We start from the raw sequence: 17,241 nt of genomic DNA, 5'->3' as shown, positions 1-17,241 counted from the left end.
ACACATGCTTGATTCTCTTTCGGAGACATAGCAATCCATAGGTTTTAAGATACTTACTAGTCAGGTACATTCTTAGGCGTTTAATTATGGGGTGTTGAGTCCATTTCGTTGAGCAAGGAGTAGCTCTTGTCTATTCCATATTTGGCTTAAGGAACTTTATCTGTGCTCATTTCAATCTCTGGTTTTATGCAGAACCCCAACTCACCTTTACCCTTAAGCAAGCATAAGTTGGTTTTCTAAATTTGAGACCCTGTTCTGTTCTGTAATTCAGTTCCTGTGTAGCCAAGTTTACATTCCGTGTATTACTGATATCTTATGATGTTTCTTTTTCTGTGTGACTTACTTCAGTTAGAATCATCATACCTGAATCCACTCATTGTGCTGCTAAGGGCCTGATGACACAGATTTCATTGCTGAGTGATATTGCTTTGTAAGTAAATACCACAACTTCTTTATCCATTTTTCACTTTCTGCGATGTTGAACTTGTACTGTAAACGAGGTTCTTGTAAACAGAGGCGTCCCAAACTTTGGGGTGGCTGTGTCTTTCTGATTTTAATTTCCCTATGCTATAGGACCATAAGTGGCAGTGCCCTAGGCTCTGTTGCTTTGTTTTTTAGATGTTTCAGGAAACACCATACACTTCTCCCGAGTGTCTGTTGGCAATTTACATCCCGCCCATCAGCATAACAAGGCTCCCAGTTCTCCATGGCCTGTCCTGCCTTTCTGGATTTTACACTTTTTTCAGATGGCCCTTTTGACCGGGGGGAAGTGAGACTTCATTGTAGTGCAGATTTCCTTTGCAAGCTTGCTTGGTTGGCCAAAAAGGGCGTATGCGTTTTTTCCTGAATATATTCAGGAAAAAACGCATACGCCCTTTTTGGCCAAGTGCATCATTGTGGACGTTCTGCCTCTTTTCCTATGCTTTCAATGCAATTCCAGTCTACCTCCTGAAATCGGTTTCCTGCAATTCTGCCCCGCTTTCAAGTCCTCTTGGCAGCCTTACTTCAGTCTATTTTTGGACGATAGCTGTCATTTATAACTCTGCAGGTTTGTGAATTACAGTGCCCCTGAGCTCCTTTCTTCAACTCGCTTTCTTGTGACCTGGCCGCAACACCGCAGGATGGCTTCAGGCCCTAATCTGGTTCCGGTACGGCACGCTGACCTTTGGTTATTTCCTCTTCCTGTTGGGAAATGAGAGTTAAATTTGCCCGTCCAGACACCTCCAGCTAGCCTCTCATTGGTTCTCGCTATTCCTGTTCATCTTCCGCAGAAATTGCAAACTGTGCCAAACAGGAGGTTAAAGGCGCTGACTCTCCAAGTGGGGAGAGTGTTAGTAAAGCGTCTGGAATGTTGCACCCGAGTACCAGGGGAGGAAAACTGAGACATATTTGAACACGTCTCCCGTTCACACGGTTGATCATACTCTGGGTTCCACATGCATGTTTTATCTGAAGGAAGAATACCTTAAACCTGGAGAGTTGAGACCCGTGGAATGGGTACCATGCAATATGACTTCAAAGGGTCTTCATTTGCTCACCGAACCTCTCCAATCCTATCACTGCTGCGTTTATGCCCCTGTACACATGCTTGATTCTCTTTTGGAGACATAGCAATCCATAGGTTTTAAGATACTTACAAGTCAGGTACATTGTTAGGCGTTTAATATGCGGTGTTGAGTCCATTTCGTTGAGCAAGGAGTAGCTCTTGTCTATTCCATATTTGGCTTAAGGAACTTTATCTGTGCTCATTTCAATCTCTGGTTTTATGCAGCACCCCAACTCACCTTTACCCTTAAGCAAGCATAAGTTGGTTTTCTAAATTTGAGTCCCTGTTCTGTTCTGTAATTCAGTTCCTGTGTAGCCAAGTTTACATTCCGTGTATTACTGATATCTTATGATGTTTCTTTTTCTGTGTGACTTACTTTAGTTAGAATCATCATACCTGAATCCACTCATTGTGCTGCTAAGGGCCTGATGACACAGATTTCATTGCTGAGTGATATTGCTTTGTAAGTAAATACCACAACTTCTTTATCCATTTTTCACTTTCTGCGATGTTGAACTTGTACTGTAAACGAGGTTCTTGTAAACAGAGCCGTTCCAAACTTTGGGGTGGCTGTGTCTTTTTGATTTTAATTTCCCTAAGCTATAGGACCATAAGTGGCAGTGCCCTGGGCTCTGTTGCTTTGTTTTTTAGATGTTTCAGGAAACACCATACACTTCTCCTGAGTGGTTGTTGGCAATTTACATCCCGCCCATCAGCATAACAAGGCTCCCAGTTCTCTATGGCCTGTCCTGCCTTTCTGGATTTTACACATTTTTCAGATGGCCCTTTTGACCGGGGGGAAGTGAGACTTCATTGCAGTTCAGATTTCCTTTGCAAGCTTGCTTGGTTGGCCAAAAAGGGCGTATGCGTTTTTTCCTGAATATATTCAGGAAAAAACGCATACGCCCTTTTTGGCCAAGTGCATCATTGTGGACGTTCTGCCTCTTTTCCTATGCTTTCAATGCAATTCCAGTCTACCTCCTGAAATCGGTTTCCTGCAATTCTGCCCCGCTTTCAAGTCCTCTTGGCAGCCTTACTTCAGTATATTTTTGGACGATAGCTGTCATTTATAACTCTGCAGGTTTGTGAATTACAGTGCCCCTGAGCTCCTTTCTTCAACTCGCTTTCTTGTGAGCTGGCCGCAACACCGCAGGATGGCTTCAGGCCCTAATCTGGTTCCGGTACGGCATGCTGAGCCTTTGGTTATTTCGTCTTCCTGTTGGGAAATGAGAGATAAATTTGCCCGTCCAGACACCTCCAGCTAGCCTTTCATTGGTTCTCGCTATTCCTGTTCATCTTCCGCAGAAATTGCAAACTGGGCCAAACAGGAGGTTAAAGGCGCTGACTCTCCAAGTGGGGAGAGTGTTAGTAAAGCGTCTGGAATGTTGCACCCGAGTACCAGGGGAGGAAAACTGAGACATATTTGAACACGTCTCCCGTTCACATGGTTGATCATACTTGGGTTCCACATGCATGTTTTAGCTGAAGGAAGAATACCTTAAACCTGGAGAGTTGAGACCCGTGTAATGGGTACCATGCAATATGACTTCAAAGGGTCTTCATTTGCTCACCGAACCTCTCCAATCCTATCACTGCTGCGTTTATGCCCCTGTACACATGCTTGATTCTCTTTCGGAGACATAGCAATCCATAGGTTTTAAGATACTTGCTAGTCAGGTACATTCTTAGGCGTTTAATATGCGGTGTTGAGTCCATTTCGTTGAGCACGGAGTAGCTCTTGTCTATTCCATATTTGACTTAAGGAACTTTATCTGTGCTCATTTCAATCTCTGGTTTTATGCAGCACCCCAACTCACCTTTACCGTTAAGCAAGCATAAGTTGGTTTTCTAAATTTGAGTCCCTGTTCTGTTCTGTAATTCAGTTCCTGTGTAGCCAAGTTTACATTCCGTGTATTACTGATATCTTATGATGTTTCTTTTTCTGTGTGACTTATTTCAGTTAGAATCATCATACCTGAATCCACTCATTATGCTGCTACGGGCCTGATGACATAGATTTCATTGCTGAGTGATACTGCATTGTACGTAAGTACCACAAGTTCTTTATCCATTTTTCACTTTCTGTGATATTGAACTTGTACGGTAAACGAGGTTCTTGTAAACGGAGGCGTCCCAAACTTTGGGGTGGCTGTGTCTTTTTGATTTTAATTTCCCTAAGCTATAGGACCATAAGTGGAAGTGCCCTAGGCTCTGTTGCTTTGTTTTTTAGATGTTTCAGGAAACACCATACACTTCTCCCGAGTGTCTGTTGGCAATTTACATCCCGCCCATCAGCATAACAAGGCTCCCAGTTCTCCATGGCCTGTCCTGCCTTTCTGGATTTTACACTTTTTTCAGATGGCCCTTTTGACTGGGGGGAAGTGAGACTTCATTGTAGTGCAGATTTCCTTTGCAAGCTTGCTTGGTTGGCCAAAAAGGGCGTATGCGTTTTTTCCTGAATATATTCAGGAAAAAACGCATACGCCCTTTTTGGCCAAGTGCATCATTGTGGACGTTCTGCCTCTTTTCCTATGCTTTCAATGCAATTCCAGTCAACTCCTGAAATCGGTTTCCTGCAATTCTGCCCCGCTTTCAAGTCCTCTTGGCAGCCTTACTTCAGTCTATTTTTGGACGATAGCTGTCATTTATAACTCTGCAGGTTTGTGAATTACAGTGCCCCTGAGCTCCTTTTTTCAACTCGCTTTCTTTTGAGCTGGCCGCAACACCGCAGGTTGGCTTCAGGCCCTAATCTGGTTCCGGTACGGCACGCTGAGCCTTTGGTTATTTCCTCTTCCTGGTGGGAAATGAGAGTTAAATTTGCCCGTCCAGACACCTCCAGCTAGCCTCTCATTGGTTCTCGTTATTCCTGTTCATCTTCCGCAGAAATTGCAAACTGGGCCAAACAGGAGGTTAAAGGCGCTGACTCTCCAAGTGGGGAGAGTGTTAGTAAAGCGTCTGGAATGTTGCACCTGAGTACCAGGGGAGGAAAACTGAGACATATTTGAACACGTCTCCCGTTCACATGGTTGATCATACTTGGGTTCCACATGCATGTTTTAGCTGAAGGAAGAATACCTTAAACTTGGAGAGTTGAGACCCGTGTAATGGGTACCATGCAATATGACTTCAAAGGGTCTTCATTTGCTCACCGAACCTCTCCAATCCTATCACTGCTGCGTTTATGCCCCTGTACACATGCTTGATTCTCTTTCGGAGACATAGCAATCCATAGGTTTTAAGATATTTGCTAGTCAGGTACATTCTTAGGCGTTTAATATGCGGTGTTGAGTCCATTTCGTTGAGCACGGAGTAGCTCTTGTCTATTCCATATTTGACTTAAGGAACTTTATCTGTGCTCATTTCAATCTCTGGTTTTATGCAGCACCCCAACTCACCTTTACCGTTAAGCAAGCATAAGTTGGTTTTCTAAATTTGAGTCCCTGTTCTCTTCTGTAATTCAGTTCCTGTGTAGCCAAGTTTACATTCCGTGTATTACTGATATCTTATGATGTTTCTTTTTCTGTGTGACTTATTTCAGTTAGAATCATCATACCTGAATCCACTCATTATGCTGCTACGGGCCTGATGACATAGATTTCATTGCTGAGTGATACTGCATTGTACGTAAGTACCACAAGTTCTTTATCCATTTTTCACTTTCTGTGATATTGAACTTGTACGGTAAACGAGGTTCTTGTAAACGGAGGCGTCCCAAACTTTGGGGTGGCTGTGTCTTTTTGATTTTAATTTCCCTAAGCTATAGGACCATAAGTGGAAGTGCCCTAGGCTCTGTTGCTTTGTTTTTTAGATGTTTCAGGAAACACCATACACTTCTCCCGAGTGTCTGTTGGCAATTTACATCCCGCCCATCAGCATAACAAGGCTCCCAGTTCTCCATGGCCTGTCCTGCCTTTCTGGATTTTACACTTTTTTCAGATGGCCCTTTTGACCGGGGGGAAGTGAGACTTCATTGTAGTGCAGATTTCCTTTGCAAGCTTGCTTGGTTGGCCAAAAAGGGCGTATGCGTTTTTTCCTGAATATATTCAGGAAAAAACGCATACGCCCTTTTTGGCCAAGTGCATCATTGTGGACGTTCTGCCTCTTTTCCTATGCTTTCAATGCAATTCCAGTCAACTCCTGAAATCGGTTTCCTGCAATTCTGCCCCGCTTTCAAGTCCTCTTGGCAGCCTTACTTCAGTCTATTTTTGGACGATAGCTGTCATTTATAACTCTGCAGGTTTGTGAATTACAGTGCCCCTGAGCTCCTTTTTTCAACTCGCTTTCTTTTGAGCTGGCCGCAACACCGCAGGTTGGCTTCAGGCCCTAATCTGGTTCCGGTACGGCACGCTGAGCCTTTGGTTATTTCCTCTTCCTGGTGGGAAATGAGAGTTAAATTTGCCCGTCCAGACACCTCCAGCTAGCCTCTCATTGGTTCTCGTTATTCCTGTTCATCTTCCGCAGAAATTGCAAACTGGGCCAAACAGGAGGTTAAAGGCGCTGACTCTCCAAGTGGGGAGAGTGTTAGTAAAGCGTCTGGAATGTTGCACCCGAGTACCAGGGGAGGAAAACTGAGACATATTTGAACACGTCTCCCGTTCACATGGTTGATCATACTTGGGTTCCACATGCATGTTTTAGCTGAAGGAAGAATACCTTAAACTTGGAGAGTTGAGACCCGTGTAATGGGTACCATGCAATATGACTTCAAAGGGTCTTCATTTGCTCACCGAACCTCTCCAATCCTATCACTGCTGCATTTATGCCCCTGTACACATGCTTGATTCGCTTTCGGAGACATAGCAATCCATAGGTTTTAAGATACTTACTAGTCAGGTACATTCTTAGGTGTTTAATATGCGGTGTTGAGTCCATTTCGTTGAGCAAGGAGTAGCTCTTGTCTATTCCATATTTGGCTTAAGGAACTTTATCTGTGCTCATTTCAATCTCTGGTTTTATGCAGCAGCCCACCTCACCTTTACCCTTAAGCAAGCATAAGTTGGTTTTCTAAATTTGAGACCCTGTTCTGTTTTGGAATGCAGTTCCTGTGTAGCCAAGTTTACATTCCGTGTATTACTGATATCTTATGATGTTTCTTTTTCTGTGTGACTTACTTCAGTTAGAATCATCATACCTGAATCCACCCATTGTGCTGCTAAGGGCCTGATGACACAGATTTCATTGCTGAGTGATATTGCTTTGTAAGTAAATACCACAACTTCTTTATCCATTTTTCACTTTCTGCGATGTTGAACTTGTACTGTAAACGAGGTTCTTGTAAACAGAGGCGTCCCAAACTTTGGGGTGGCTGTGTCTTTTTGATTTTAATTTCCCTAAGCTATAGGACCATAAGTGGCAGTGCCCTAGGCTCTGTTGCTTTGTTTTTTAGATGTTTCAGGAAACACCATACACTTCTCCCGAGTGTCTGTTGGCAATTTACATCCCGCCCATCAGCATAACAAGGCTCCCAGTTCTCCATGGCCTGTCCTGCCTTTCTGGATTTTACACTTTTTTCAGATGGCCCTTTTGACCGGGGGGAAGTGAGACTTCATTGTAGTGCAGATTTCCTTTGCAAGCTTGCTTGGTTGGCCAAAAAGGGCGTATGCGTTTTTTCCTGAATATATTCAGGAAAAAACGCATACGCACTTTTTTGCCAAGTGCATCATTGTGGACGATCTGCCTCTTTTCCTATGCTTTCAATGCAATTCCAGTCTACCTCCTGAAATCGGTTTCCTGCAATTCTGCCCCGCTTTCAAGTCCTCTTGGCAGCCTTACTTCAGTCTATTTTTGGACGATAGCTGTCATTTATAACTCTGCAGGTTTGTGAATTACAGTGCCCCTGAGCTCCTTTCTTCAACTCGCTTTCTTGTGACCTGGCCGCAACACCGCAGGATGGCTTCAGGCCCTAATCTGGTTCCGGCCCGGCATGCTGAGCCTTTGGTTAATTCCTCTTCCTGGTGGGAAATGAGAGTTAAATTTGCCCGTCCAGACACCTCCAGCTAGCCTCTCATTGGTTCTCGCTATTCCTGTTCATCTTCCGCAGAAATTGCAAACTGGGCCAAACAGGAGGTTAAAGGGACTGACTCTCCAAGTGGGGAGAGTGTTAGTAAAGCGTCTGGAATGTTGCACCCGAGTACCAGGGGAGGAAAACTGAGACATATTTGAACACATCTCCCGATCACATGGTTGATCATACTCTAGGTTCCACATGCATGTTTTAGCTGAAGGAAGAATACCTTAAACCTGGATAGTTGAAACCCGTGGAATGGGTACCATGCAATATGACTTCAAAGGGTCTTCATTTGCTCACCGAACCTCTCCAATCCTATCACTGCTGCGTTTATGCCCCTGTACACATGCTTGATTCTCTTTCGGAGACATAGCAATCCATAGGTTTTAAGACACTTACTAGTCAGGTACATTCTTAGGCGTTTAATATGGGGTGTTGAGTCCATTTCGTTGAGCAAGGAGTAGCTCTTGTCTATTCCATATTTGACTTAAGGAACTTTATCTGTGCTCATTTCAATCTCTGGTTTTATGCAGCACCCCAACTCACCTTTACCCTTAAGCAAGAATAAGTTGGTTTTCTAAATTTGAGACCCTGTTCTGTTCTGTAACTCAGTTCCTGTGTAGCCAAGTTTACATTCCGTGTATTACTGATATCTTATGATGTTTCTTTTTCTGTGTGACTTACTTCAGTTAGAATCATCATACCTGAATCCACTCATTGTGCTGCTAAGGGCCTGATGACACAGATTTCATTGCTGAGTGATATTGCTTTGTAAGTAAATACCACAACTTCTTTATCCATTTTTCACTTTCTGCGATGTTGAACTTGTACTGTAAACGAGGTTCTTGTAAACAGAGCCGTTCCAAACTTTGGGGTGGCTGTGTCTTTTTGATTTTAATTTCCCTAAGCTATAGGACCATAAGTGGCAGTGCCCTAGGCTCTGTTGCTTTGTTTTTTAGATGTTTCAGGAAACACCATACACTTCTCCCGAGTGTCTGTTGGCAATTTACATCCCGCCCATCAGCATAACAAGGCTCCCAGTTCTCCATGGCCTGTCCTGCCTTTCTGGATTTTACACTTTTTTCAGATGGCCCTTTGGACCGGGGGGAAGTGAGACTTCATTGTAGTGCAGATTTCCTTTGCAAGCTTGCTTGGTTGGCCAAAAAGGGCGTATGCGTTTTTTCCTGAATATATTCAGGAAAAAACGCATACGCCCTTTTTGGCCAAGTGCATCATTATGGACGTTCTGCCTCTTTTCCTATGCTTTCAATGCAATTCCAGTCTACCTCCTGAAATCGGTTTCCTGCAATTCTGCCCCGCTTTCAAGTCCTCTTGGCAGCCTTACTTCAGTCTATTTTTGGACGATAGCTGTCATTTATAACTCTGCAGGTTTGTGAATTACAGTGCCCCTGAGCTCCTTTCTTCAACTTGCTTTCTTGTGACCTGGCCGCAACACCACAGGATGGCTTCAGGCCCTAATCTGGTTCCGGCACGGCACGCTGAGCCTTTGGTTATTTCCTCTTCCTGGTGGGAAATGAGAGTTAAATTTGCCCGTCCAGACACCTCCAGCTAGTCTCTCATTGGTTCTCGCTATTCCTGTTCATCTTCCGCAGAAATTGCAAACTGGGCCAAACAGGAGGTTAAAGGCGCTGACTCTCCAAGTGGGGAGAGTGTTAGTAAAGCGTCTGGAATGTTGCACCCGAGTACCAGGGGAGGAAAACTGAGACATATTTGAACACGTCTCCCGTTCACATGGTTGATCATACTTGGGTTCCACATGCATGTTTTAGCTGAAGGAAGAATACCTTAAACCTGGAGAGTTAAGACCCGTTGAATGGGTACCATGCAATATGACTTCAAAGGGTCTTCATTTGCTCACCGAACCTCTCCAATCCTATCACTGCTGCGTTTATGCCCCTGTACACATGCTTGATTCTCTTTCAGAGACATAGTAATCCATAGGTTTTAAGATACTTACTAGTCAGGTACATTCTTAGGCGTTTAATATGCGGTGTTGAGTCCATTTCGTTGAGCAAGGAGTAGCTCTTGTCTATTCCATATTTGACTTAAGGAACTTTATCGGTGCTCATTTCAATCTCTGGTTTTATGCAGCACCCCAACTCACCTTTCCCCTTAAGCAAGCATAAGTTGGTTTTCTAAATTTGAGACACTGTTCTGTTTTGGAATTCAGTTCCTGTGTAGCCAAGTTTACATTCCGTGTATTAGTGATATATTATGATGTTTCTTTTTCTGTGTGACTTATTTCAGTTAGAATCATCGTACCTGAATCCACTCATTGTGCTGCTAAGGGCCTGATGACACAGATTTCATTGCTGAGTGATATTGCTTTGTAAGTAAATACCACAACTTCTTTATCCATTTTTCACTTTCTGCGATGTTGAACTTGTACTGTAAACGAGGTTCTTGTAAACAGAGCCGTTCCAAACTTTGGGGTGGCTGTGTCTTTTTGATTTTAATTTCCCTAAGCTATAGGACCATAAGTGGAAGTGCCCTAGGCTCTGTTGCTTTGTTTTTTAGATGTTTCAGGAAACACCATACACTTCTCCCGAGTGGTGGTTGGCAATTTACATCCCGCCCATCAGCATAACAAGGCTCCCAGTTCTCCATGGCCTGTCCTGCCTTTCTGGATTTTACACTTTTTTCAGATGGCCCTTTTGACCGGGGGGAAGTGAGACTTCATTGTAGTGCAGATTTCCTTTGCAAGATTGCTTGGTTGGCCAAAAAGGGCGTATGCGTTTTTTCCTGAATATATTCAGGAAAAAACGCATACGCCCTTTTTGGCCAAGTGCATCATTGTGGACGTTCTGTCTCTTTTCCTATGCTTTCAATGCAATTCCAGTCTACCTCCTGAAATCGGTTTCCTGCAATTCTGCCCCGCTTTCAAGTCCTCTTGGCAGCCTTACTTCAGTCTATTTTTGGACGATAACTGTCATTTATAAGTCTGCAGGTTTGTGAATTACAGTGCCCCTGAGCTCCTTTCTTCAACTCGCTTTCTTGTGACCTGGCCGCAACACCGCAGGATGGCTTCAGGCCCTAATCTGGTTCCGGCCCGGCATGCTGAGCCTTTGGTTAATTCCTCTTCCTCGTGGGAAATGAGACTTAAATTTGCCCGTCCAGACACCTCCAGCTAGTCTCTCATTGGTTCTCGCTATTCCTGTTCATCTTCCGCAGAAATTGCAAACTGGGCCAAACAGGAGGTTAAAGGGACTGACTCTCCAAGTGGGGAGAGTGTTAGTAAAGCGTCTGGAATGTTGCACCCGAGTACCAGGGGAGGAAAACTGAGACATATTTGAACACGTCTCCCGTTCACATGGTTGATCATACTTGGGTTCCACATGCATGTTTTAGCTGAAGGAAGAATACCTTAAACCTGGAGAGTTAAGACCCGTGGAATGGGTACCATGCAATATGACTTCAAAGGGTTTTCATTTGCTCACCGAACCTCTCCAATCCTATCACTGCTGCGTTTATGCCCCTGTACACACGCTTGATTCTCTTTTGGAGACATAGCAATCCATAGGTTTTAAGATACTTACTAGTCAGGTACATTCTTAGGCGTTTAATATGCGGTGTTGAGTCCATTTCGTTGAGCAAGGAGTAACTCTTGTCTATTCCATATTTGGCTTAAGGAACTTTATCTGTGCTCATTTCAATCTCTGGTTTTATGCAGCACCCCAACTCACCTTTCCCCTTAAGCAAGCATAAGTTTGTTTTCTAAATTTGAGACCCTGTTCTGTTTTGGAATGCAGTTCCTGTGTAGCCAAGTTTACATTCCGTGTATTAGTGATATCTTATGATGTTTCTTTTTCTGTGTGACTTATTTCAGTTAGAATCATCGTACCTGAATCCACTCATTATGCTGCTACGGGCCTGATGACATAGATTTCATTGCTGAGTGATACTGCATTGTACGTAAGTACCACAAGTTCTTTATCCATTTTTCACTTTCTGTGATATTGAACTTGTATGGTAAACGAGGTTCTTGTAAACGGAGGCCTCCCAAACTTTGGGGTGGCTGTGTCTTTTTGATTTTAATTTCCCTAAGCTATAGGACCATAAGTGGCAGTGCCCTAGACTCTGTTGCTTTGTTTTTTAGATGTTTCAGGAAACACCATACACTTCTCCCGAGTGGTTGTTGGCAATTTACATCCCGCCCATCAGCATAACAAGGCTCCCAGTTCTCCATGGCCTGTCCTGCCTTTCTGGATTTTACACTTTTTTCAGATGGCCCTTTTGACCGGGGGGAAGTGAGACTTCATTGTAGTGCAGATTTCCTTTGCAAGCTTGCTTGGTTGGCCAAAAAGGGCGTATGCGTTTTTTGCTAAATATATTCAGGAAAAAATGCATACGCCCTTTTTGGCCAAGTGCATCATTGTGGAGTTTCTGCCTCTTTTCCTATGCTTTCAATGCAATTCCAGTCTACCTCCTGAAATCGGTTTCCTGCAATTCTGCCCCGCTTTCAAGTCCTCTTGGCAGCCTTACTTCAGTCTATTTTTGGACGATAGCTGTCATTTATAACTCTGCAGGTTTGTGAATTACAGTGCCCCTGAGCTCCTTTCTTCAACTGGCTTTCTTTTGAGCTGGCCGCAACACCTCAGGATGGCTTCAGGCCCTAATCTGGTTCCGGTACGGCACGCTGAGCCTTTGGTTATTTCCTCTTCCTGTTGGGAAATGAGAGTTAAATTTGCCCGTCCAGACACCTCCAGCTAGCCTCTCATTGGTTCTCGCTATTCCTGTTCATCTTCCGCAGAAATTGCAAACTGGGCCAAACGGGAGGTTAAAGGCGCTGACTCTCCAAGTGGGGAGAGTGTTAGTAAAGCGTCTGGAATGTTGCACCCGAGTACCAGGGGAGGAAAACTGAGACATATTTGAACACGTCTCCCGTTCACATGGTTGATCATACTCTAGGTTCCACATGCATGTTTTAGCTGAAGGAAGAATACCTTAAACCTGGAGAGTTGAGACCCGTGTAATGGGTACCATGCAATATGACTTCAAAGGGTCTTCATTTGCTCACCGAACCTCTCCAATCCTATCACTGCTGCGTTTATGCCCCTGTACACATGCTTGATTCTCTTTTGGAGACATAGCAATCCATAGGTTTTAGGATACTTACTAGTCAGGTACATTCTTAGGCGTTTAATATGCGGTGTTGAGTCCATTTCGTTGAGCAAGGAGTAGCTCTTGTCTATTCCATATTTGACTTAAGGAACTTTATCTATGCTCATTTCAATCTCTGGTTTTATGCAGCACCCCAACTCACCTTTCCCCTTAAGCAAGCATAAGTTGGTTTTCTAAATTTGAGACCCTGTTCTGTTCTGTAATTCAGTTCCTGTGTGGCCAAGTTTACATTCCGTGTATTACTGATATCTTATGATGTTTCTTTTTCTGTGTGACTTACTTCAGTTAGAATCATCATACCTGAATCCACTCATTGTGATGCTAAGGGCCTGATGACATAGATTTCATTGCTGAGTGATATTGCTTTGTAAGTAAATACCACAACTTCTTTATCCATTTTTCACTTTCTGCGATGTTGAACTTGTACTGTAAACGAGGTTCTTGTAAACAGAGCCGTTCCAAACTTTGGAGTGGCTGTGTCTTTTTGATTTTAATTTCCCTAAGCTATAAGACCATAAGTGGAAGTGCCCTAGGCTCTGTTGCTTTGTTTTTTAGATGTTTCAGGAAAAACCATACACTTCTCCCGAGTGGTTGTTGGCAATTTACATCCCGCCCATCAGCATAACAAGGCTCCCAGTTCTCAATGGCCTGTTGCCTTTCTGGATTTTACACTTTTTTCAGATGGCCCTTTTGACCGGGGGGAAGTGAGACTTCATTGTAGTGCAGATTTCCTTTGCAAGCTTGCTTGGTTGGCCAAAAAGGGTGTATGCGTTTTTTTCTGAATATATTCAGGAAAAAACGCATACGCCCTTTTTGGCCAAGTGCATCATTGTGGACGTTCTGCCTCTTTTCCTATGCTTTCAATGCAATTCCAGTCTACCTCCTGAAATCGGTTTCCTGCAATTCTGCCCCGCTTTCAAGTCCTCTTGGCAGCCTTACTTCAGTCTATTTTTGGACGATAGCTGTCATTTATAACTCTGCAGTTTTGTGAATTACAGTGCCCCTGAGCTCCTTTCTTCAACTCGCTTTCTTTTGAGCTGGCCGCAACACCGCAGGATGGCTTCAGGCCCTAATCTGGTTCCGGTACGGCACGCTGAGCCTTTGGTTATTTCCTCTTCCTGTTGGGAAATGAGAGTTAAATTTGCCTGTCCAGACACCTCCAGCTAGCCTCTCATTGGTTCTCGCTATTCCTGTTCATCTTCCGCAGAAATTGCAAACTGGGCCAAACAGGAGGTTAAAGGGACTGACTCTCCAAGTCGGGAGAGTGTTAGTAAAGCGTCTGGAATGTTGCACCCGAGTACCAGGGGAGGAAAACTGAGACATATTTGAACACGTCTCCCGTTCACATGGTTGATCATACTCTGGGTTCCACATGCATGTTTTAGCTGAAGGAAGAATACCTTAAACCTGGAGAGTTGAAACCCGTGGAATGGGTACCATGCAATATGACTTCAAAGGGTCTTCATTTGCTCACCGAACCTCTCCAATCCTATCACTGCTGCGTTTATGCCCCTGTACACACGCTTGATTCTCTTTTGGAGACATAGCAATCCATAGGTTTTAAGATACTTACTAGTCAGGTACATTCTTAGGGGTTTAATATGGGGTTTTGAGTCCATTTCGTTGAGCAAGGAGTAGCTCTTGTCTATTTCATATTTGGCTTAAGGAACTTTATCTGTGCTCATTTCAATCTCTGGTTTTATGCAGCACCCCAACTCACCTTTCCCCTTAAGCAAGCATAAGTTGGTTTTCTAAATTTGAGACCCTGTTCTGTTTTGGAATGCAGTTCCTGTGTAGCCAAGTTTACATTCCGTGTATTAGTGATATCTTATGATGTTTCTTTTTCTGTGTGACTTATTTCAGTTAGAATCATCGTACCTGAATCCACTCATTATGCTGCTACGGGCCTGATGACATAGATTTCATTGCTGAGTGATACTGCATTGTACGTAAGTACCACAAGTTCTTTATCCATTTTTCACTTTCTGCGATGTTGAACTTGTACTGTAAACGAGGTTCTTGTAAACAGAGGCGTCCCAACCTTTGGGGTGGCTGTGTCTTTTTGATTTTAATTTCCCTAAGCTATAGGACCATAAGTGGCAGTGCCCTAGACTCTGTTGCTTTGTTTTTTAGATGTTTCAGGAAACACCATACACTTCTCCCGAGTGTCTGTTGGCAATTTACATCCCGCCCATCAGCATAACAAGGCTCCCAGTTCTCCATGGCCTGTCCTGCCTTTCTGGATTTTAAACTTTTTTCAGATGGCCCTTTTGACCGGGGGGAAGTGAGACTTCATTGTAGTGCAGATTTCCTTTGCAAGCTTGCTTGGTTGGCCAAAAAGGGCGTATGCGTTTTTTCCTGAATATATTCAGGAAAAAACGCATACGCCCTTTTTGGCCAAGTGCATCATTGTGGACGTTCTGCCTCTTTTCCTATGCTTTCAATGCAATTCCAGTCTACCTCCTGAAATCGGTTTCGTGCAATTCTGCCCCGCTTTCAAGTCCTCTTGGCAGCCTTACTTCAGTCTATTTTTGGACGATAGCTGTCATTTATAACTCTGCAGGTTTGTGAATTACAGTGCCCCTGAGCTCCTTTCTTCAACTCGCTTTCTTGTGACCTGGCCGCAACACCGCAGGATGGCTTCAGGCCCTAATCTTGTTCTGGCACAGCACGCTGAGCCTTTGGTTATTTCCTCCTCCTGGTGGAAAATGAGAGTTAAATTTGCCCGTCCAGACACCTCCAGCTAGCCTCTCATTGGTTCTTGCTATTCCTGTTCATCTTCCGCAGAAATTGCAAACTGTGCCAAACAGGAGGTTAAAGGCGCTGACTCTCCAAGTGGGGAGAGTGTTAGTAAAGCGTCTGGAATGTTGCACCCGAGTACCAGGGGAGGAAAACTGAGACATATTTGAACACGTCTCCCGATCACATGGTTGATCATAGTCTGGGTTCCACATGCATGTTTTAGCTGAAGGAAGAATACCTAAAACCTGGATAGTTGAAACCCGTGGAATGGGTACCATGCAATATGACTTCAAAGGGTCTTCATTTGCTCACCGAACCTCTCCAATCCTATCACTGCTGCGTTTATGCCCCTGTACACATGCTTGATACTCTTTCGGAGACATAGCAATCTATAGGTTTTAAGATACTTACTAGTCAGGTACATTCTTAGGCGTTTAATATGCGGTGTTGAGTCCATTTCGTTGAGCAAGGAGTAGCTCTTGTCTATTCCGTATTTGGCTTAAGGAACTTTATCTGTGCTCATTTCAATCTCTGGTTTTATGCAGCACCCCAACTCACCTTTCCCCTTAAGCAAGCATAAGTTGGTTTTCTAAATTTGAGACCCTATTCTGTTCTGTAATTCAGTTCCTGTGTAGCCAAGTTTACATTCCGTGTATTACTGATATCTTATGATGTTTCTTTTTCTGTGTGACTTATTTCAGTTAGAATCATCATACCTGAATCCACTCATTGTGATGCTAAGGGCCTGATGACACAGATTTCATTGCTGAGTGATATTGCTTTGTAAGTAAGTACCACAAGTTCTTTATCCATTTTTCACTTTCTGCGATGTTGAACTTGTACTGTAAACGAGGATCTTGTAAACAGAGGCGTCCCAAACTTTGGGGTGGCTGTGTCTTTTTGATTTTAATTTCCCTAAGCTATAGGACCATAAGTGGAAGTGCCCTAGGCTCTGTTGCTTTGTTTTTTAGATGTTTCAGGAAACACCATACACTTCTCCCTAGTGTCTGTTGGCAATTTACATCCCGCCCATCAGCATAACAAGGCTCCCAGTTCTCCATGGCCTGTCCTGCCTTTCTGGATTTTACACTTTTTTCAGATGGCCCTTTTGACCGGGGGGAAGTGAGACTTCATTGTAGTGCAGATTTCCTTTGCAAGCTTGCTTGGTTGGCCAAAAAGGGCGTATGCGTTTTTTCCTGAATATATTCAGGAAAAAACGCATACGCCCTTTTTGGCCAAGTGCATCATTGTGGACGTTCTGCCTCTTTTCCTATGCTTTCAGTGCAATTCCAGTCTACCTCCTGAAATCGGTTTCCTGCAATTCTGCCCCGCTTTCAAGTCCTCTTGGCAGCCTTACTTCAGTCTATTTTTGGACGATAGCTGTCATTTATAACTCTGCAGGTTTGTGAATTACAGTGCCCCTGAGCTCCTTTCTTCAACTCGCTTTCTTGTGACCTGGCCGCAACACCGCAGGATGGCTTCAGGCCCTAATCTGGTTCCAGCACGGCATGCTGAGCCTTTGGTTATTTCCTCTTCCTGTTGGGAAATGAGAGTTAAATTTACCCGTCCAGACACCTCCAGCTAGTCTCTCATTGGTTCTCGCTATTCCTGTTCATCTTCCGCAGAAATTGCAAACTGGGCCAAACAGGAGGTTAAAGGCGCTGACTCTCCAAGTGGGGAGAGTGTTAGTAAAGCGTCTGGAATGTTGCACCCGAGTACCAGGGGAGGAAAACTGAGACATATTTGAACACGTCTCCCGTTCACATGGTTGATCATACTTGGGTTCCACATGCATGTTTTAGCT

General features: G+C 43.9%; 1 long non-coding RNA gene across 2 annotated transcripts in view; it reads left to right on the top strand.

The window, feature by feature from the left end:
• LOC307181459 overlaps positions 1 to 17,241 on the top strand; it is a 1,863,373-nt gene that overhangs the window by 1,823,489 nt on the left and 22,643 nt on the right. Inside the window, exon 7 of one of the 2 annotated variants that reach the window (XR_013826808.1) lies at positions 3,511 to 3,595. The exons of the other annotated variant lie outside the window; for it this stretch is intronic. This is a non-coding gene — a long non-coding RNA (uncharacterized lncRNA). Of the gene's footprint in view, positions 1 to 3,510; positions 3,596 to 17,241 lie in introns of those variants that run through there. 2 annotated transcript variants of the gene reach the window in all.

This window comes from Stenella coeruleoalba, assembly GCF_951394435.1.
Source record: "Stenella coeruleoalba genome assembly, contig: scaffold_37, whole genome shotgun sequence".
Classification (NCBI taxonomy): domain Eukaryota; kingdom Metazoa; phylum Chordata; class Mammalia; order Artiodactyla; family Delphinidae; genus Stenella; species Stenella coeruleoalba.
This window is presented reverse-complemented; position numbering and strand designations above follow the sequence as displayed.